Here is a 23,046-nt window from a genome sequence, read left to right on the forward strand (position 1 = left end):
ATATCTGCAAGTTTTTAATTAGAATTATCTCCCTTTTTACCAACACAGCCTGATCTAATTTCTCGGTAATTGTTGTTATTTACACAGTAAAGGTTTTTGGGTATTTATCAACATTTCCTTTTCCAGATCTCAGTGTCTGCTGTTGATAATGAGTGGGGAAATTATTTTCAACAGTCAGTCATTATCTGTGTTCAAGTAGTCTTCCTTTTAATATGCTAATGCAGCTGATATAATCAGCTGGTAATTGTAAAACACTTCAAGTACGACACATTTTGCAGTTGCTCTCCCCTGAATGAAGAAATCACAGCCAGTCGGCGGCACAGAGCTGCGGTTGGATGTTGCCGACGATCTGTTTATGTTCCTATGAGACATTGTGGGGGGAGCACCCACCATTCGATCCTGCATGCCACAAACCCAAATCACACACAGACTCCTATAGAAATGTGTAGGCTGGCGTGAAAGCTGTGTTGCTGTGTTAGTGATGCCACCAACACCACCACCCACTTCTGCAGCTTCTTTCCTCTTTCTTACAGCTTTTTATTTGTAAAAAAAAAAAAAATAAAATCCACCTTTGATTACCAGTGATTCTCCCATATAGTTGGTTTATACCTGCGTGCTATTTATGTCACAACATCTTAAATGAATCTTTTTTTATTGTATCTTAACCAGAATGATGAAAGAAGTGTTCTCCCCATGTCCTCCAGGGATGCTGGTGCTTTTCTGCAGGAGAGGATGGGATCCTGACTTTGTTTTTCTCCTTCGGCTGTTATTTCCCTGAAGAGAAGAGCCGAGTGAAGAGAGCTATGAGTGATCGACTCTGCCTTTATTCTCCAAGTTTTCGGGGGATTTGAAGTTATTGAAAGTCTGGGGATGGGTGACAGCTTGGAGATGTCTATGCTGTGCCTATCAGGCGTGCGCCGGCCTCTCCTCCGCCGTGTGTTTGCGTGCTCGCACATGCATGCGTCAAGCCTCTCGGCTGGTGAGACAGAGGGCACGGGCTCCGTGTTCTCAAATACATGTTATTCTTGTGGTCAATCATTTCTGCTCACACATGACATCTCTCCCAGATTGATTTCATTCAGCTGTAGAGGGCGGCAAGATCAAACAAATGTTATCTGAAATAGTGGTGGCAGTGCAGGCAGGAGAGGGAGGGGGGTCAGGGGTGGAAGGTTGCTAGCTTGAAAGATGAAGCGAGGGATGGAAATGGAGAGATTGAGAATCAGTCATCCAGTCAGCACTGTGCCATTTGGCGACATGGTATAGTGGTGGAAGGTGTTTCTCTATAAACCAACAAGCCTTTCAGCAACTGCTCCCTTTCACAGTGAGGTGGCTGTTTTGTAGAGGTGGTGGTTTGGGTGGGGTGGGAGTGGGGAGGGTGCAGCCCTATTCCTTCACGATGCCTCTGAGTACCCATGCAAGGAATAATGGATGCATAATATGGAACGACAGCTTGCAGAGCACTATCATTAATGTTGTAATTCACTTTTAGTGTTTCTACTATTGCGCTGCAACAGGAGGCGCAGATGTCACCTGAATCTGCTCCTTCTAGCAGCCAGAGCACACCCGGTTTTCACCAGCTGTCTTGGAACGCACGCTGCCAGCCCCCCCTGCGTGGGCAAATGTGGGCACAAGTGTGCTTGTGACTGTGTGTGTGGTACATGGGGTCCTGTTTTGCTAGGCTTTTGATTACAAGTTTGGGTTTTTAGACTGAGGATTTTGTGTTAGACTGTATTTTATGATTTTTGCATTTGTGCATTTTAACATTTCTGCCCTAAGGTTAGTTTACAGTTCGGCTTTGTTCTGTTAGATATAGAGCAGTTTGCTGTTGGATAATTTATTTTCCTAATGTCAGGTTATAAGATGCATACATGGAGTTTAGCCCTTCTGTTTCTGCCAGTGAAGCTAATCCATCATGCAGAACTAACGTTGGGCTTTAAACTTTTACGTGTTGGAAAAAAAAGTTCTGTTTATCATTGTATAACATAATAATTTACATTCTGCAAGACTCTGTTAATGCACCAGACTGCTGCTGTCAATCACAGCCAACCTGAGCCTGACTACAAACCAAAGTGACTCTACACCACCAGCTAAACTTTAAAGTTCCCATATTTTACACTTTTCCAGACTGTTGTCTGAGTGATAAAATAATAACCTAGCAGATTTCAGGTAAATGCTCAGAGAAACCAAATCCTGCAAGGTTGGATATTGGGTCCAGGTGGGCGGGGCTTGGGGCATGGCTGAGGGCGGTGACTGCTTTGTTGTGACATCACAAAGTTCCAGAAGTCCTGACGGCTGGTTTTAAGGCTCAGTTTCTGAATACAGGCTGTGTGCATTTCTCTGTGGACTGAGGCTTTGATACTTTCACAGTATTAATATAGAACCTGGACCTGCTTTACATTTACATTGACATTTACTCATTTGCAGATGCTTTTATCCAAAGCAACTTACAAGTGAAGGGTGCTCTATAATGCTTTATAATCAAAAAATACATGGACATCTCACTTTATACAATATGGGACCTTTAAAATATAATAACAACTTATATTATATGTAAAACAAGATGAAAACATTAAAAACAATGAGTAGAAATATTTCAGAATGCTAGGAGTGACTAAAAACCCAGACTACCTGCAGTATTAACCTAAACCATCCACTCTGTTATAGTCCTCAGTAGTAAGGCAACATGATGGTGAGACAACAACTACAAAATAACTACAAAGGACAGAACTTGTTGGTTTATTTCATGCAGAAACTGATACTAACAAGGCAGCTATCTATTAGCATCTGACTCTCTGGCCCCGCCTCTGGGAAGGCTTTGGGTTGAAGCTTAAAGGAAAACATAATTTATGAAAACTGGTAACATAATCATTAAAATGAAGCACAATCTCAATATAGCTGATGCAGCAGGGTTAGTGTAAGGATATTATCTGAAGTATTTTGTCATTTCTAGCCTCCACCTTTTCTTTCCTTTATGTGTTTTTGTTCACGTTTACCAGCAGGGCTTAGCAATATGGCCCAGTGCAACATCCAAATCAAAGGAGCTGCAGTTTTTTTTTAATAAGGGTAAAATGTCTAACAACACAGCATTTTGAATGAAGCCTAGAAGCATTCAGATTATATTCTGCAGACATAAGGAAACATGCTTGCTTGGTACAGAAAAACTCACTTCATCATTATTTATATGTTTTTCAGTAAAAATAAAAAGTACAAACAAAAAAGAATGTTCCCACTAAAACTGTGACTCATCACAATGTCAAATTAATCACAATATGATTCTCAGCCTCTGTTTGCACATGTGCATATGTCAACTGTTGTACTTTAAATATCTCTCCTTCCTTCCAAAATACCTCAGTGTGTGTTCATAAACATGAAGCTCATCACTCCAGTATTTTGTCACATTAAAATCCTGCAAGGTGCACGTTTTTGTTTCCTGAAGCAAAAATGCAAAACAATAATGATATGGATTTCATGGATACCCGGGCTCTAATTGAAACAGGTGTGATTAGCATATTGTTTGTGTTTCATGCTGCACTGTGGGCCTATTTGTGTTATACGGAGAACCTTTATGGAAATGAACGCTTTGAAAAAAAGTCAACAGAAATGTATCCTATTTCTTTAAAAGGGGCGCAAATTTACTGTGAAGATCATCCTGGCAAAACCACAGAGGGAAATGTCAGAAATAAAAAAAAAAAAGGTTCAAAGAGAAAATAGCTGACTGACTCTGTAAGTGAAGCTAAGCTCAAAATGAAAAATGTTCATTATATGCCCGTCAAGGTGAAAGGAAGCCATCTCCTCGCCGATGCAGTTAAAATGTCGACCTCTCCTTCTCTGAGGGCGAAAAGAGGAGAAATGTAAAAAGAGGAGAAAATGCTGCTGTGCGTGTTTGTGTGTGCGTGCATGTGTGTACATGTTTTGCATGTGTGTGTGTGTGTGTGTGACTGATCTGAGCTCCAGTTCAGACAAGGGCAGCGATGTTAATGGGGCCACTCGGTAAAATGACCCATACATCCGTTTCTTCATACATTTTACAGTGCTTCAAAAGTCCTCATATTTTCTCCTTGTCAGCAGTGTTTGTGTATCATTGTTGTGTTGTCTGTGTGACCTCTACAACGAGCGCCGTGCCCTCCTGGACCTCTGCCTGTCTCTTTCTATGTACCTGCTCATGTTAAGGCTGTTAAATTGCACTTAGGATGCATTTTATTCAGCAGTGAAGCAGAATGTTTCGGTCGACCTCTGTGGATCACAGATGCTGTCCCCAGTGCCTCATTACTGACAATTTATATAAGCTAATGTTACTTGAATCACTTGCTGTGTTGGCAAATGTGTTTATTTTTAAAACTGCTCTCATTGAGCATTAACACCATGGCTGCCATGATGCTGCACATCTCTGAGAATAAAGCAGCAGGTGGGAGCTGAGCAGCTGACCACATTTTTGACAGAAATGTTCAGAATGGGCCTTCATGGCCTGACTGTAAATGCGTGGAAGCCTTACAGTTTTGATTTGTCGGTTTTGTGCCTGTGCCAAGGCCTGTTACAATTTTCATAAGGATTCGTTGCCAACGTGGCCAATCTCAACTATCTGTTATGGGTTATGAGCTCACCTTCCACCTCACCATCTTATTTCTGGCAGCACTGTTGGATGTGGAAAAATGTTCACGTTTTTTAAGGATGTGAGCAGCAGCATTAAAGTAGAACTGCTCCAAACCCAGTGCAGATATTGTATCCATCATTAGCAACTCTGTGCTGCTGCAAAGATCTGCTACGTTTGAGATCTTTTTTGTCTTTGTAAAATATCCATTTATAGGAAACATTTATGAAAAGTTTAAATGATAAGTCGTTTTTTTATTGTCAACAAATCCAATGACAAAAAACCCACAGGACTGATGAATACATCCTACTAACAAGTATAATGTGGATCAAAAACCTGATAGATCTTATTCCTCTGCCTACAGAGCTCATTGTCTCCAAAAACTATTAAAAACACATCAGTGAGCTGCAGCATTGCATTGGGAGACATGTTCCTTCATTACCATCAACACACGCTGTAGTGTATTTTGACTCATTCCCACATACACTATCCTGCAGCAGGAAATACTCAGTAGAGCACCAAATGTGGATTAATCCACTGCTGAAAATAGTCCCCAACAAATGCAGTGTTTCCTGCTAAAAACTATTTCAAACTTTTCAAAAAATAAATAAATATTATTTTTTTTTCTTTTCAAAAAATAAATAAATATTATATATATATATATATATATATATATATATATATATATATATATATATAAATAGAAGGAGCTATTTGTAGGTTTTTGCTATTGCTACAGCCAACATTAATATCAGCAGCTGTTTACTTTCCAATCCAGAAGAAGCAAGTTCAGCATCAGATTTAATTCCTTTACTCGCAAAGAGCTTTTCTAGAGTGGTGGGAAGCTACATTAATGTTAACTCTTGTTTTACTTTTATTTCTATCACATATTTCCTTCTACTGACATTAGCATGCTAACCAGCTAGTTTTTGTGCAGTAGTGAGTTATTGTAGCCAGTCTGCTCTGAAGAAGTAGCACTGCTCAGAGGTCGTATTATAACCTCTTGTCTTGTAAATGCAACGACTGCTGAAGCTCTTGGTAAGACCGGTGGGTAAACAGCTATTAATGCTAACGCCGGCTATGTAGCAGTAGCAAAACTTACAAATAGCTCCTTCAAGGATTCACAGTAGATGTTCATTCAAAGATCCAGGATTGAGAAAATCACAGGTACATTATTGGGATTTCAGTAATCCTCAGTAGTGTGTGTTGAGGGGTAATGGTTCAAATTTAAATGTGCAACATGTTGATCATTACTTTTAAGAAATAACTTTACTAGTCAGCACATTCTCTGCTCTTTTCTCTTACAGCATCTGGTTGGTATAGTGCTGTGTTGACACTGGTCTTCACTCTCAGCCTCAGCAACAACTGATTTCTCCCCTTCCCAACGCCTGCAGCCTCTGACCTCCAGCTTCCCAGACAGGTAGGATGACCCTCTTTTACGAGACTTAGATGACAGATGATACAGATTTTCATGTTGTATCAGGGAGCCCAAAGGAAAAGCAGAGAGAGTCCACACACACACACACACACACACACACACACACACACACAGTTAAAGCTCCCAAAACTTTATTGGACTTAAAAAATGTCACATTGACTACTTAATAAAGCTTACAGTAGTTTAGTTGCTTACAGTGAGAAAAACAATACATACTTTATATCTTAACCAATAAATAAAAATTTTAAGTTACAATATAACATGACAACATCACAGAATATTTCACTGACCCCAGAAACTATAACGAAGGGAGGAAAAATCAGTCACAGGAAGCCTAAAACACAGCAGTTTGTATACTTGAAACTTAGGATTTAATTAAATGGTGCATGAAAAATGAACACAAACTGTTTTTTTTTTTTTCTTCTCACACGAGAACTAAAAAAAAAGATACTCATTTGATGGCCTAAAAGTAAACTTGATAAAACATTGAAATCTTCTTCACTACACTGCCTCTGTACTTTCTCATTATTTAGCTCATCTTCTAATTAAAAGATGTCTCAGCAGGTCTCCAAATGCCATATTGACTTAACTTACAAAACATTGGCCAAAAAAAAAAACAAAACATTTTTCTTCTTTTGCTTTTTTGTGTAATGAGTCACTGTTTCCACGTTCCTTCTGCACAGCCTTGAAAAAGCTTCCAGCTTGTGCTATATCCAGACAGTTAAAAGACTTTAGAACAGACTCATTGGAATGATAATCTAGTATGTGTCTGCACTTATGGAGAATATCCCGAAGCATGTCAGACCGGCATCAAAGACGTTGTTGTAATTTTCTTTTCAAGGGCAACTTGAAAGAGGAGTCAGGAAGAAAGTAGCATTAGTTTCTTGTTTTCTCCTACGAGGCAGCCGGTTCAAAAGTAACCCTGCGTTTTCTGATGGGAACGCGGGATGATTCAGCAGGAACCCAACAGCCCATCTGACTGATTCACGTTTAAACATAAACAGAAATATGGCTGCTCCCTGGAGCTCCGCAGAGGAATGGAAAGGAGCCCCAAATTTCACAGCAGCAAATCAAACGTCTTTTTATTTAACTCTTCCTTTCTGTTTTCCCGTCCTCTATGGCTCCCTGTAGCATTGTGCGCACATAACGGCGCCTACTGATTGGGCTTATTTGAAGCACGTACCCTGACAAAAAAAATGGAGAAGAGGAGATTTTCACATGTCACAACGGGATTGAATGTGGTTCTCCAGAAGAGGAGGGCCTGAGAGGATTATATGGCTCAGTGGGCGCTGTATTGTGTGGGGAGTGGATACAGCAGGTACCCACCGAATCTCAGCCAAGAGACAGACACAGTGTTGCTAGGGATAATGTTGCCTCCCAGCAATTAAACTCTGGAGGTTTTGGAGTGGTTTAGGAGGAAGCTTGTTAAATTATCCCATCGCTTCTTTCCTCTTCTCTTTTCTCTCCCTGTCGCTCTGCCTCTCTGTTAACAGCATTTTCTTCCCTTTTTACACGAGCACATGGAAACTACAGTGGGAGGCGTTTGCCTTCAGTATTTTTCTGTCTAATTGAATCCTCCCCTGTTGGTTCTTTGCATCTTTTTCCAAATAGCTCACACACAGATATCGAGCGCACTCAAATCGAAATGTGTATTTTGAAAAATGCACACACACCCTCCAGTTTAGGTAAAGCAACATGACACTGAAAACGACAAGAGCTGCCAATTAATGACTGTTTAAAATAAGAGATTCAAGACATTAAACCTCTGAAGAAAAGTCACAATTAAAGACATTTATTGCCTGAGACTTTGGATTTATTCAGAGGAGGTTTTCTCACAATGCAACACCACTAGTGACAAACACTGTGATACATGGTTCATTTGCTCTGTTCGGAAGGAAGGGAAGGAAAACGTTAACACTTGATGAGTATTCAGACGCCGACAGAGCAGAGTTCCTTGACATTCTTATTACTCTATTAAGTTACATGACTAAGTGCAAGATGCCTCCTATTTTGCTTCATTTAACAGTTTGATGTGATGTTCTCTTTGTCACCGTTTAGACTGATATCAAAGTAAATTCAAAGGGTTGTGCTCATAAGGCCAAACGTTCATTTATTTTTGTGTTACCATTGTTGTAAATCTTACATTGTGTACATGTGCAACAGCAGTTATTACTCTTTTCTTAAGGATTTGGACATCATAGTGATTTAGTTACATTCTTAGTATCAGTTGACTCAGATGACCCACTGTTAAGGTGATGGAAAGTAGCAAAGTACATTTAATCAAATATAATCTGAGATACTTGAACTTTTTTGTGTATTTAAATTTTCTGATGCATTAAATTTCTACTCCACAACATTACAGATTTTACTACTACCACTACACAGATTTTAAAGCTATAGTTACAGTTTAGAGATTAATATTAAGATTGTAAACACCTATGATGATCATATAAATTATGATGCATTGTTGTATAGGAAATTACATAATCTCATCCAGGTACAAGAGTTAAATGCTGCTTCCCTGTTAATGCATCAGTAATACAATTTTCCAATAATTTTACCTCATATACTTTATTGTGATTGTAATACTTCTGTACTGTTGATTACTGAAGCAAAGGGTCTAAATTCTTCGATCTTTGGGCCTAAAACAGAAGAAGTGATGAAGAAAGACAGACTTGACGTACATTTTTAAAACAGGAAATAAATGTTGTTTCCGTAAAAAGGATTCCAGATTAATTTTCCTCTTCACTTTGCCTTTGAGTTCCACCTCCATAAAACTCCTGCTGAGGTTTTTGGTTTTATGGGGGAGGTGTTGCTCACAAACTTTGACCACTGTCCTCGTCCTCAAGCAAACAAACAGCCCATAACAGAGGTGAAAGTCCATGGTATTCCTCTCATTTATTTCCAAATGTGACACTGTGCTTCCTAATACCTTTGGGAACAGTGTGTCCGTAGTTCCAGGTCGGTTCCCAACAGTACAGTAGCGCTGCGTCAACCTCTTTGGCAGAATCACGCGCACGCATACACACACTCTGTAACTGTGGGTAGTAGAGCCCCAAAGCTTCGTCGTCCAGGACAAATTGGTAGCAAGCGGCTCATTTACTCGGAGCCGTCATGAATGGACTGTGCCGTGACTGTGTAAACAAGTGCAAAGACTCCCAAGGGCATTCCTGCATAAATAATGACTCCAAGAGATGTTTGCCATTTGTACCACTCACTGGTTGCAGACATGGGTCAGCTAGTCTCCTCTGTGGGGAGTCTTCAGTAAACAACAGCCGCCGTATCCATTACCGACTGTGTGGAAAGTTTACCTGGTCACAGGTGCAAGGGCTGGTCTCTCAGGCTGGGGGGATATTGGGAATTTATTTGGCGCGTTCCTCTGCTTGTTTGGAAGCTTTTGGTTTTTGGAGACCAACTTACAGACTTTCTGCTTCGGTCTGAACCACGGTAGAAGTTAAAGTTAACATGTTTACTTCAGTATATGTTTGTACTTGGTTGGTTTAAATCAAGCCAGGACTCATAAACCAAAGGCGCATGGACTCAAAACTAGTTCTTTTGCCATGTGGACTTTTGAGGGATCGTGTTTTGTCATCCTGCCAGGGTAGAGATCTTTGGTGGCAGGTGAGGAGTCAAAACGCATCAGGTTGCCCTGTCATTTTCGCCGAGCATAGACCTGTCTACTCTAATAACTCATAAAGCAGTAGGTGAGCACAACCACCATTTATTCTTTTGGTTTTTTGAGTCTTTGAAAGCTTGATGAACTGGGGGAGCTTTGTGTTGTTGTTGTTGTTGTTGATTAATTTCTAACAAGTGGTTTCACGTTTTCTTGGATGGGGAATAAAACAGCAGTTATCAGTGCTCCTGAATTCAGTGGTAATATTCTCCCCTCACCAAATAAAGCGCACTGAAGCATCCATCACTCTGAGTTTGATTAAATTGCTCCAAACCGTCTCCGTGTGAATGCACGTGAGGTTGACATTACAGGAGGGAGTCATGTGGCTTTTGGTTCTTCTTTTGATTAAACTGCTCAGGTTCAGTCTCAGTGTGTGACTGAACATCATTGTTGCTATGACTAAACAGTTAAGTGAACCTGCCCTCACTCATTTTGGAAAAAAGGACTTGAGAAATATTTGACTGTTTTCTATCGATTGAAATGGAAACATGCAGATGTTGAGTGAAGATGACTGAAGGTCTGTAGCTTCTGTTCCATGTGGAAATTATTAGACAGATCAAAATCCAACATATTTACCAATAGTGAGGCAGAGGAAATGTAAAGAGGATGTGACAAGCTGTTGCCTAAACCCAGAAGGGGTTTATCCTCTGTACGGGGGTTTTTACTGCATCTCAAACTTGTCAGGCTAAACTCTAGATTGTCAGAATTGCCTCAACATTCATGAGGCTAAGCTGCACTCTGAAACCATTATTAACAGTATTGGTTCTTACATGCTGCCATGTTGAACGTGACATTTATTATTCTGGCTTATTTTAACATTGAACATTTGCCATTTAGCATTTTTAAAACCTCCTTGCCACCACCCAGTTCAGTTTGTTCAAGAGGAATGTATTTATTTATTCCATTGTAATTTCCGGGTCACCTTACCTTTTTGGTGATTTTCTTTTTTGTTGACCTGAACATTATAGGAATTCCTCCTCATGTACAGTTTTCATGTGTCATGTGTTGTATTGTGTATAGTTGATGCTCCGTGTGGTATCAGTGAAGGTTTACTGATCTAATGCCTTTCTTACATGTAGAAATACCAAGGTAACATGCAAATGATTGACACATTAGCATTAGCATGCTGTTAGCAGTGATCTCAGTCTATAGCTGAGGGCTGATAAGAAGAAGCAGTATCCTGTCATGAACTGAAATGTTAGCAGTACAGTAGGATATTTCCCCCAGTGGTGGCGCTGGATACAAAGTCTGGTGGGGTTTCAGGGTCCTTGGGAGTTGTAGTCTTGCTACATTGAATGTGTGTAACAAATTTCTTGGCAGGCCGTCGATATTGGTTGAAATATTTCTCTCGAGAAGTGCGACCGACCGTCATCTGTACAGCCACATGACTAATGTGGCTAAAACCTGCCACTGAGCTGATTCTGCTCCTCCCCATCAGTGGTGCACTGACCTGATACCATCTCCAGCTCCATGAGCATTATGTTCTTTTGACTGCAGTAACTGCACATCAGTAGCTGCCGGGAACTCTACTGTCAGCTGTGTTTTTAGACGGCCACCCAGGCTGCGAGCAGCACTCCCAATTGTGTTGCATAATTGTGTGGCATACAGGTTTCTGCTCCAAGCGTGGGTTTGAGGGAGAATGGAAAGCAAGATGATGTGTCAGTGGGAGAGATGGGAAGAAATAAAGAGGAAGACAAAACAACACCCACTCCTCATTAGCTTAAACATTGCATGTATCCGTTATCCTGTAAGATAACATTTGAAGAAGAAGAAAAAAGAACAAAGAGAGCGGAAGCCCACATCCACTGCGCCACAACATGGGATGGAGACATAAAACAAATCTCCACACTTAGACTCTGCCATCTGTTCATCTTGGAGAAGAGCGTGCCTTTGCGACACTTTTTTCTCCCCTCCCTTAGAAACCATCAAGCTCTCTCAGAAACCATACAGCTTGACAAAGTGACACGCCTGGATGCTAACCCTGTGGCTGCATGTTTTCTTTTTCCCCTCTTCTTTAGAATTTCACTGTTTTTTTCCCCACATAGTTTGCATATCTAAATCCTGTTTTTTATAGCATATGCGAAATACAATGTGACATAATACAATTTGAGCTTCATGTGAGAAATGGGATTATCTTGGTCGTGATTGTCGGCGCTGTGTTACAGTAATCACTTCCTTCCAGGAGCAACGACGTGACTCACTCACAACTTGACCTGCCGTCATTATCTATTCACTCTGACAGCATTTATGCATTTGGCTTGATATTTTGTTTTCCTTCAGGTGAATTAGAAATGAATTTGGAAATAGAATAAATAAATAAAGGAATGATGAAAAAAAAAGAGTAATCCCCCTGCAAATTGGAACAAGGAGTAAATCCCGCCGGCAGTAAATCCCCCACTTTTTTCTATCTCTTTCTTTCTGTCTCTCAAAACGCTGTTTGGATGCGTCAGAGGAAGTGGTCGATCGTCACTGAGCTGACACGCATGGGCTTCTTCTCTGTGCTCTCCACCGCCAGACAAGCTCCCCAGTGGTCTAATTGATACAGGATGTGTTCTCCAGGTCTCCAGAGGAAGGTCGCACCACACTGTGGAGACGTACAGAGCATAGCTATTTATATCATGAGTGACTTTTGATGTTGAAGAGATCATACATTTGGAATTTCTCCTCATATTGATACCTATTATACTCATTACCAGCTGACTGGCCCTTGTAAGTTTGACCTTACCCAGTTGATGTATTTTGGATTAAATTGCACCAGATAAGCTGTTTCTCCAGCACCCATAAATCTGTTTTGAAATCTGTTTAAAATATAGGTACTACTTATAACTTTGAATCTATGCCTGGGACCATCTTATTATCTGTGCCAATACGGATGAATACCAAAACAATACTCATTGAAGATGAATCAAAGTTTTGATTTAGACTAAAAATCAAACAATTGTAGCCAACTTTTGATACTTAGACTTTCATAATCAGGTACCTAAAATGTATGGAGGTGTGACACCCTGCCCTGTTCAGATTTTTCATTATCATTACATTTATCCATTTCACACTTTCAGCATCGGAGGTAAACCTGTTAGCAGCTAATGCAGCGTAACTTTCATGGTGCAGATTCTCCAAAACTACAAAGAAATATTGGCTATGAAACAAAATAGAGCTCAAGGTGAAGCCCGCAACTAACATTATACTTCCTGTTTGAATACCATAACACATGATAACAGTTGTAGTACTGTGTTGAAAATCTGTAAACTTGCAGCATAAAAACAGATCCATAATTATTTTATTTTTTAAATTTCTTTATTTTCCTGGAAACTAACTAAAGAATCAGCCAGCTATTATAACCCGGGTAAATATTCCTTAATGATTCGAGATTTACCATCTATGTTGAATTGTCTGCTTGCCTGTTTTGTACTTTTATAGAGCGACTAACAATTGTTTTGTTTATCGATTTATCTCCTTTAATTTATTGTTCATTCCATGAAATTTTAAAAAATTGGGAAAAGATAGCATTTACAGTCTTTCAGCCACTTTGATGTCTTCAATTTGTGTGTTTTGAGTATATGGTGGCCCTGAGAGCTCAACGCACTGCAACTAAAGATAAAACATGCAAACAGACAAAGCACAACACGTGCTGCAAATACTGTTCGCAACACATGTTTTTGAACAATGAGTGCGTATGGTTGTATTATAATAGATGTATTACAATATTATTATTCGTCACTGTGCTGAAGATGTTTTTTGGATTTGTTTGTGTTTTGTCTATTTGCACGTGTTTTCCTAAATTGCAGTGCGTTGAGCTGTCAGGCCACTGTACAAGTAACTGTTCAAACCTTTAAGATATTCAACTCACTCGTACATATATGACAAGAAAACAGCAAATCCTCACGTTTGAGAAGCTGGCATAAGAAAATATTTTCCAATTTTTGCTTGAAAAACTACTAAAACAATTAATCAGTTGTCAAAATAGTTGGTTGTTGATTAATTTTCTGCAACTCTACATTTTTGGCATTATAATTAAGTAACTGGGAGCATATCAGTGAAATACTTTGTCTACAGTGTTTCACTTATAATTAGTACCAAGTCACTCCACATCACTTTCTTCAAGGAAACTTTCTGGTAGATTCTTGAACAGAATAATAATTTGATAATAATTATTTCATAAGAATTTATAGATAAAATCCTGGAGCAGGTGTATCACCACTTACGTGACAGCTGAACTTACTCTGCAAAAACAGCTGAGGACTCAGAGAGTTAAAACAATGCTGATGCATGGATTGTTCACATGGAAAAAAGAGACACGTGAATCACCTTTTCCTCCTGACTGCCATGGATTAAGCAGAACACGTGTCTCTCTGTGTTTTGGGCACTAGTATCTGGGCGATGCACCCCTCCCACCCACCTCTGCCAAGAGGTGACACATGGCCGGCTATGCATCATTTTTTGAGTGTTTGGCTGAAGCCTCGTCCTCTCTCCACGGCCCCTCAGCCCGCTTCCACAGCCCGTAAAGAGGACATCCATCAGGACAGGTGTAATTTGCCATGCAGTCACGCTTCTCTGCTAATACAATTTGTTAAGCAGTTGTTAAGTGTGTGTGTGTGTGTGTGTGTGTGAATGTACAGTATGACCCTTGTGTTTTTGAGGGATTTGGTTTTGCTTTGTTTCCTTTGAACTTTGCTTTACTTTTGGTTTAGAATTTATAGAATTTATTCTGCCCTTCGGATTTTCTGTAGTTTTTTTAAGGACAGTGACAATCCTAATTGGCTCATTGGCTAATTAAATTTTGTTTTATCAAAAAAAAAGAAAAATCTGTTCAAAGAAAGGCAAAGTTCTCTTTTATAACCATTGAGCTTGGTCTGGATAAAAAGAGCCCTGAGCTTTCAACTCTTGAGATACAGAGATAATTTGCAGGCTTTCACTGGGTAAGTGTGACGTGGTGGGCTGTGATGGCCCATGCTATGTACTTCATACTGCAAACTATTTGTTGCTCAGTGACACTGAGGTGACCCAGAAAATTCTATGTCATTAAATGCTTGGAGAATTTTTTCTTTTTGCTGCTGACCGCAGTTTGTTCCCAGCTCAACAACACGTTGCTTGTTTCTCTCCCTGGAGCTTTGAGTGTCATTTCTTTTCTTTTTTCTTTTTTTTTTGTCTTTCCTGCTCTAATGAAATTCTACAATTACTGTGCTCTTCAGGCCTGTTTGTGTTGTTTTCCCACTGCTTCCCCCGGTCTTGCATCACAGTCACAGCTTTGCACTGAACGCTACCAAATGGGTTTCCTAGATATCCTCACACAATGCAGTTTAATTCTGGTTACACAACACTAGATGTCACTCCAATGTTCTGAGATTAGTTTGATGTGACTGCATTTGCCCACAACCTAGGTGGACATCCCTATTCGCCTTTTAGTGCATTTCCACACATCAGCTTGCATGCTTTCACATCACATTACATCACATATCCCCGCAGTTAACCGTGGATCAAATGCTTGTGTCATCCAAGTCGAAGATGCTGTCTCAGATAAGCAGATTTAAAGTGTGTGTTATTTGAGCAGAAAACTGAAGAGGGGTTAGCACTGTGGTGTGATCCGGGGTCTCAAGGGGAGGCTCCCGCTTGTCAGAATGTGCTGTTGCAGGATCTTCCTGATGAAGTCATTAAGAAGTCATTAAGAAACCATTAAGAATCATTAAGTCGGCGAGGTGGCACTCCAATGCGCACACACAGCGAAGCACCAGGCATCAGGAAAACTTGTTAATCACGCAGTTTATTTGTTTCCCCAGTGTGAGACTGTAAATACTATGACAGTGTGTTGAAGTGTGCATCCTAATGAAAGTCTGTATTAGCTCCTCTGCCAGTGTGTGAGCGCGCGTCTCCAGAGGGGCCACTCTCATCATCACACGATGGCTGCCTCCTCGCCAGCTAACCCTCTAAAGCAATAAACAAGAGCACGCGTTTCTGATTCTGTTCACTCATTTTCCCCCTTAATCGGCCAGGTGTCTGATTCATGAAATGGCAGGGATGATCAGGGAGCCCTACCGCTTTGTTTTTGTCCTTCCTGTTTCCATTTGTTCATCTTTAGGCTGCAGGACTCGTGTATGTGTACGGGCATGTGTGCCGCCAAGTGTCTGCACTTGTCATGCATATAGACCTGCCCTCAGTGTTTTTCTAGCTGATTGTCTGCGACCACTAGAAGCCCCATACTGTGACAGGTCGGGAGGAGGAGGGCGCTGCTTGAAAAAGCACTGAAGAGCTCTTATCTTACTCATTAGGCCTAAGCGAGATGTTGCCTTCCCCCATAATTATCTCCATACAGTAAATCTGTCATTAGGAAGTCCCTCTAAACCAAACCCTCAGAGACCTGGGGCTATATCCAGGATGAGGAGGGAGGGGAGGAGGCTCCGGTGCCTCCTGACGCTGCTATCAGACAGAATTAGGCTCCATGGGATGAGCACTGACGTAAGAAAAAACAAACAGAAAAAAGTAGGCGAGGATGAAAGGTAACTTCACAACTTGTGTGTCTTTTCTGTCTAGATACATAAATTAACATATTGTATATACCTCATGAAAGAGAGCAGTTACAGATGAAAGTAAAAAGCCCAAACAAAACACCATCATTTTAGGTTCAACAGCAGTTAGCAGCAGCTATAAAAAGAGTTCTGGCAATGAGCACTTTGCTGTACAAGATTTGTAAGTAACACAAGACAACAAACTACTTCAAAGAGGTTGAATCATCTCTTCCCAAACTGGAGGTGCAAAAAAAACCCCCAAAAACTATAATAGTCTCTAATTTGTCAAGGAGACCAAGTTTGAAAAATCCTACACCAAACAGGAAGTAAAATGTGTGTAAAAGGAGCTCAGAGGCTGCGTGATGTGATGCATCAGGCTGTGTAGTGTGATGGCTGACTAACTAACCTGAAGTGGCAAAGAGGAAAAGCCTGTGCTTCCCATTCCTTTGATTTTTTTCTGTTTTGTGCTTATCTCATATTCTTACTTACTGTTGGTGGCTCCAGCTTCTGTCATGGAAGTAATGACATTACCATGTTGTACCTGTCTGCGTCGCCTTCCTCAGGTTGCTGAAAACAACAGAGGCCTGCCGCTGAAGTTTACATTTTTTCACTTTGAAACTGTGAGAGACTGCTTATGTCCTGATAACCAAGAAAAAAAAAACAATATATTCTTCCTTTTTGATACAATCGGTGCTTACATTTACAACAAAGCATTGCACTTTGACACAGGAGACTGTTTTTCTTTTGCCTTTTTTCTGCTGTTAGTCAGGGTCTGTTTCTTTCATCCATGATCATAATCTTTCCCCAACCTTCACTAAGTTATTTTGTGGTTCTGATCAGGAGCGTCTTGCATTTCGGAGGTGGTTGAAAGCTGATATGGACCTTGAGTACAGGTTTTTGTTAGGGTGAGTTGCTTTGGAAAACAATGGCGAACAAAATGTTTTGCTGTTTAGTTTGAAGGACATGTTCTTTACATCTATTCATAGATGTACTCTTTTTTTTTTTAGGCCATTTGATCAGTCAGTCATTCAACCAGGCAATAACTTAATCTGAGGCAGCTCATTTCAGAGTGTGGGTCCCTCAGAAAATGGCCCCTGACACAACAAATATCTGTCATACCTGACACGTTCCAGGGTTCCTGTCCAGCTCTGAGGGTCCCTGAATCATTTAATGCCTCCCCCACCTGCCTATAAAAGATACGGGTGTTTTAACCAAGCATCTCATGTGATCACAGTCTAGTAACTCCCTGCCTGAACTCTATTGACATACATGCTGTCGAAATACCAGAAAAGCTACATGACAGATGGCTTTCAGCTGCCACATTTAGCCTATGGATGTGTCTTTGTAAGCATATTTGGCTTAATACCTCTGCCCACTGCTTTTCTACTGGAAAACACAACCCTCCCGCTGACCACATGACCCGGGTCAACCAACTTCTCTCAGGGATTAATCCTTGTTGTGTGTAAACACATTAACTGGCAATTAATATGGAGATTCTGCTCCAGATGTGCTTGTAAAAGTGGAGTTTGGACTTGGCAAGCAGCTTTTCTGATCCATATGGGTTAGCCGCCGAAGCAATATCCCACCTGCTCCTGCCGCCATTATTTTTCACACAGGCAAACAAATGCCCCAAATGAGAGTCACAGCATTTGGTTTAGCGGTGCTGATGAGAGAGGGGTGTGTGTGTGTGTGTGTGTGTGTGTGTGTTTGTGTGTGTTTGTGTGTGTGGGGCGGCCGGGGGGGGTCTGTCTCATTCTTGCTGCATTCATATACACCTGGTTAGTATGTGTTGAGACGTGGCGGAGAATCTGTTTCTGCTCTTTCCGTTATGCTAATTTCAGTCCTCCCACACTTTGGAACATGATGATGTGAGGGTTTCATCAACAGCTGCAACTGTCGAGTGAAACAACATTACTGCAGTATCAGTAGATTCCTGTCAACTGGTTGAACTCGACAAACTTCCACCATTGGATTGCACTGATAATGTGGAGGAAAATGATGTAAAATGTGGAAATAGTAAAAGGCGATAGCGGTGGCTCAACCCTGTCTGTGGCATTTCACCTCACCTGCTACCTCAGACGCACAGACGGCCCAGGATTCCTCAAACAAATTGAACCGAATTGTGCTAAATTACTTTTTTTATTGATCCGACTTATTTTCAGGCCATGTAATTTAATCCTCCTATTACTAGGCCTATATATCATCTTTGTTTATAAAGAAAGGGCGATCAATAGAAAATAATAGTGACTCTCTTTGAAAATGAATCAATGTGAATCATGATGCTGCAGTATTATCATTCAAAGCCAGTGTGGCAACCTGATCTGCCTCAGATGTACTGTCACAGCTTCAGTGGCAAAGGTCTTATCTGCCTGGCAGCATGGAGGCATTAAAATAAAAACTAACAGGGAAAATAACACAGTGAAACAGATAAAACCTGTGCTGTGTGTCAACCAGAAACTTCATTTTCACCCCCTCTGCATCGGACGACAGTCGCGTTCGCCTGTTGCCTTGCAGTCCTCCGGTTTCCTCAGTCAGGTGCATGCAGGTCACAGCTGAGATATTGTGTAACTCCCGCTGAGATGATCAGTCGCATCAGCCAGCTGCAGAAAGCGTGATTGCATACAAGCTCTGTTAACTCCTGTTCTCATCAGGATTTCTCCAAAACACCCACTGATTCAGAATTCAGAGCCGCAGCAAAACAAGTGGCTAGTTTTCATGTGTCACGCATCCTCTCAGGTTTTTTTTCTTTTTCTCCGAGCTTTGCAGCACTCCCATCATCCACCAGACAGACTCCAAGATAAAAATATTAATGTATGCATATTTTAAAGCCGTGCTCATTCGAGAGTACACACGTTTTTAATATATTTGCACTGAAGAATCATCGTATTCCCAAACTAGTTACATATGTTCCTTATTTTCTTTCTGCCTGTACTGCAGTGTGATTCCACAGCAGGTGCATAGCATGACATTGATCTTATTTTTCACTTGACATGTTACTCCTGTGTATTAAAATCTCATCAAATGTTCATCTTAGATATACAAATAAACCTCAGGTGCAGATGTTAACCTTGATAGTTGAGTGTTTCTATTTCATAGTTGATAATACAAACCCTGAAAAAATACATAAAACAATAAAAGTGTCGCAAGGTTACATAATTAAAAATGTATTTTTTGTCGTAACATTATGTATATATAGATATATATACACCTTTCTAAACAAGGCCTAAACATATAAGATTTTACAAATCATCCAACTGTGAAGCATTTCATGTGCAGCTTTCACAGATTAGGAAATATAAATTAATCTATTAAAAAAATGGGCCACTGAAGACAAAGATTTAATTATATGATCAAAACTACTACTTTAATTTTGAGATGAGTGGTGACAGGAAGCAGTGGGATCTGTAGGAAATGTGATAATGTTAGTTTTGATAAACACTACAACCAATATTACCACCGATCACAAAGGAATCATATACATACATATGTTACTGTGTGTTCAGGTTTAAAAATGCTGCCTCTGGCACATTTAGTGGCAGTTGGAAAGCTTTGGCTTAAATTAGACATCAACAGTAAGAAAGTAAAACAAGATACCAAGCTGCTAGCTGTTTTTTCGAGTCATAGCCACAAACCTCCCACTCTCCGCCACATGGGGTCTGTCCTCCAGCTCAGCCCCGGATGGACTAGCAGTCCCCTGATGGTCGCATCCTTTCCCCTGAGGTCCACCGTGTGCTGATGGGTAAAGGGGAGAGATGCACTAGCAGACGCTGGCCACAGTTGCTCTGCCTGGCATGAGCATCGTGTTGGCTCTGACCAGACCTGAGTCTTCCAAGAGCTCTGTCTTTTCCGGCCGGCCTGGGCTCCCGCATGGGGTCTGGCATGCTGAGCGTGAGCTTGGCATCCCGGACAAACAACAGGAGGTGGAGGCATCCTCGCTCTTTCTCTCTCCTGATGATCTGCTCCAAGGACGATTTCCCTTCTCTCGGAACTGGCTGCATTTACGAACAAAACAGCAGCAGTGTTTACACACCTTCAAAAGGAATAGAACAAAACAAAAATGAACTGAGGGAGCAGGTCTGATTTGCTCGATTCATACTGTATAGAATGAAATCCAGGCTAATGAAATCACATTCATATGTGGATGCAGAAATTTCATACATTATGTGCCAGATTCTGTCCATATCTCCTAATGATGGAATATTATATTATAATAATTTTGTGTCTAGTTTAAAAACTAAATTGCTTGTTCACAGCTTAGACACAGAACAGCCTGAGGGTGTCAGTCAGCAGCTTTATTTACAGCCTGAACTATCCAACCATATCATAATATATTAAAAACTCAAATCTGCCAGAACATCAGCACAAATATTAATAATGTAACAGTCATGCATCAAATACAAATGATTGATAACAACATCCGAAAAAGATCCAATGCTAATGATGTGATTTCCAAAATATCATAACCAACAAACCAAAAAGTACATAAAACATATTTTTAAAGTCATCCACTGTACCCCACCCCATGTTTACAACATTATCACAGTGCATATTTAATTTTGTGATTAACAGTTTCAACATGTTGATGTTCTACAAGTTGAGGAATCATCGAAGCATTAATTCATTCTGTCTAATTAACATTCACTTTGTATTGCAGTACTTTAACAGAATGTCTTGGCATATTAGTATCTAAACAGATCTCTAATGCATAAATATAAATAATACATGCTTCATATTTTCATATTAAAATCATAATTAATCAATTGCACAGGCAAGTTAGACAGGTGTTTATGCCAAAGTCTCGTTGTATGTAAAAAAGGTTCTGTATATTTAAAAAAAGACAGAATGTTTCCTCTCTACATTTTAACACCTGTGCTTCACAAATCCACAAACACCTCTGAAAACCTCTTGGTATTCAGAAAGAAAGTCAAACAAGCTAAAAGCATCGTTTAACAAACTTCCTGTGCAAAAGCTGCCATGTAGACAGCCCAGGGGTTTATATGTTTCCCGCATCAAGTCAAAACACTTCCTACAACTGTCTGAATGTGTTTTGCCTTCTCCGTTGTATCACACTGTGAAAATTAGGAGTTGGAAAAGGTCAAAAGGAAACAGCAATATGAAGAGAAATAATGATCCAGCCCTTCTTGTTTATTATTCCAACAGTTCTAAAAGCACATGAGTTTTTTTTTTTGGTTTTTTCTTAAATTACATCTCACTTACTGTTTTCTATGTGTCAGCATTAACATATTGATCTCTCACTGTGGCTAATGAGCTGCAAGCTTCTTTCTTCACTTCTCCCACCGCACTGACTGATCAACAGGAGATTTGAATCCTAACAACGTCCTTCAGGCGTCACGTGACCTGGAGGGAGCATCTCATTTCCATGCAGAGCTCTGCGGATGGCTAGTTTTCTGACCGCCCCAGCTGATGAAAATAAAGGAAACTGTATTTTAAAGCAGCGCCCTTCCTGCAACCCCCATAATTCATGCTGTTTATGATGTAAATATTTCACAGGGGTGAGATGACCCCAAAGCATGGCAAAGGCCATTAATAATCATAAAAAATATGTACCACCCTCTCAATGATTAATTGTGTGCGTTTTGCATAATGCTTTGTTTGCGGCAAGCTTTAAGCAATTTACTATCAGCCAGCCAAACTGTCAAAGTAACCAAGGCTACTTTAAAGTGATTTTTGTTGCTTTATCACTACTTACTCCACAGTTATCTCCATAAAGGCTCAAAGATGGAGTCAATCTGCTATGAAATTAAGAACTGTGTGTCAATAAACAAGCTTTACTGAAAACACTTGTCAAAAAGGGTCTTTCCTAGAAATTTCATCAGTGGCTCCTAAGAGAGTAGAGTGCTGACATGCTCCATATACCAATTGTGTTTGTCTTATATAATTCTCTTAGAAAAGTGTCCTAAAATTTTGTTTACTGTGTCCAAACTTTGAAACATCATTGATTAATTACTACTAAAAATATATTTTGCCATTAACAACTGCTTGAATTAAACATACGCATGACAGGTTTGTGTAAATTACACATTTCATATTCCATAAGTTATGTTTGCTTACATAATGCCTCCTGTTGACATCTAGCTTTTGTTCCTGTGAAGTGTGTAATGCATAAAGGAAGATACAAAAGAAACACCTAAGTTGTCACAATCCCAAATCAGAAGGGTTTTTTATTAAAATTGTAGTAGATGGTGAAAATGAAAGAGGGAGAGGCAGAGAAATCAAGCTCCAGAAACACTTGATGTATGATGTTTTTATGCCACCGTGTTTGCTCGACTCACATCATCCAAAAGATGGGGGCCGTTTTACCAATGACTAGTAAACCCGTTTTGATATTTAAGGTAAGATGAGACAAGCAAAAAAAAGATTGGAAACTGCAGTGCATCCTGTTGGCTCTGTCAACTGAACCATCATATTATTATATTTAACATTTTACTTTATGTGGAACAGACTGTTCGCCTCTTCCTCTGCAGGACTGTCCTAAAATTTTGAATGAACTGCTTCATCTCTTAATAGTTTGTTAAATTTGACCATTAGTTCTACAAAAGGTTTCAGGGTTTTTTCACAAAATAAGCATTTTCATGTTCGATTGAGCCAAACCTGTTCAGCCAAACCTGTTCCCCACCAAATCTACATGTCTGTTCATTTCTAGCAGCAAACGTGCATTTAAAAGAGTGTCTCATTGATAAGAAGAAAACCTTTTTCATGAACATTTGCAAAATCCCAAATGTATCTGCGTAATATTTAGTATCTCCTCTGTAAAAAAAAAATCAAACATTCATTATGTAACGCTTTACAAATTAGAAAAAGAGGGTTCTCATGCAGTGCTAAG

The 23,046-nt window shown here is 40.1% G+C and overlaps 1 protein-coding gene and 1 long non-coding RNA gene across 4 annotated transcripts in view; one reads left to right on the plus strand and one right to left on the minus strand.

Annotated features, from left to right (window-relative positions):
- The window catches only part of LOC139610863 (uncharacterized), a 368,988-nt gene that overhangs the window by 187,617 nt on the left and 158,325 nt on the right, over positions 1-23,046 (minus strand). The window lies entirely within an intron of this gene.
- Positions 1-23,046, plus strand: part of LOC139610748 (RNA binding protein fox-1 homolog 3-like) — a 471,093-nt gene that overhangs the window by 176,422 nt on the left and 271,625 nt on the right. For all 3 annotated transcript variants that reach the window (XM_071465101.1, XM_071465099.1, XM_071465103.1), the window contains exon 7: positions 5,896-6,008. The gene's annotated coding sequence lies outside the window, so the exon portion shown is untranslated. The remainder of the gene's footprint in view (positions 1-5,895; positions 6,009-23,046) is intronic.

Source organism: Trachinotus anak, unplaced genomic scaffold, assembly GCF_046630095.1.
Source record: "Trachinotus anak isolate AG129_WGS33_773 ecotype Australia unplaced genomic scaffold, CSIRO_AGI_Tana_v1 ptg000003l, whole genome shotgun sequence".
NCBI classification, from domain to species: Eukaryota; Metazoa; Chordata; class Actinopteri; order Carangiformes; family Carangidae; genus Trachinotus; species Trachinotus anak.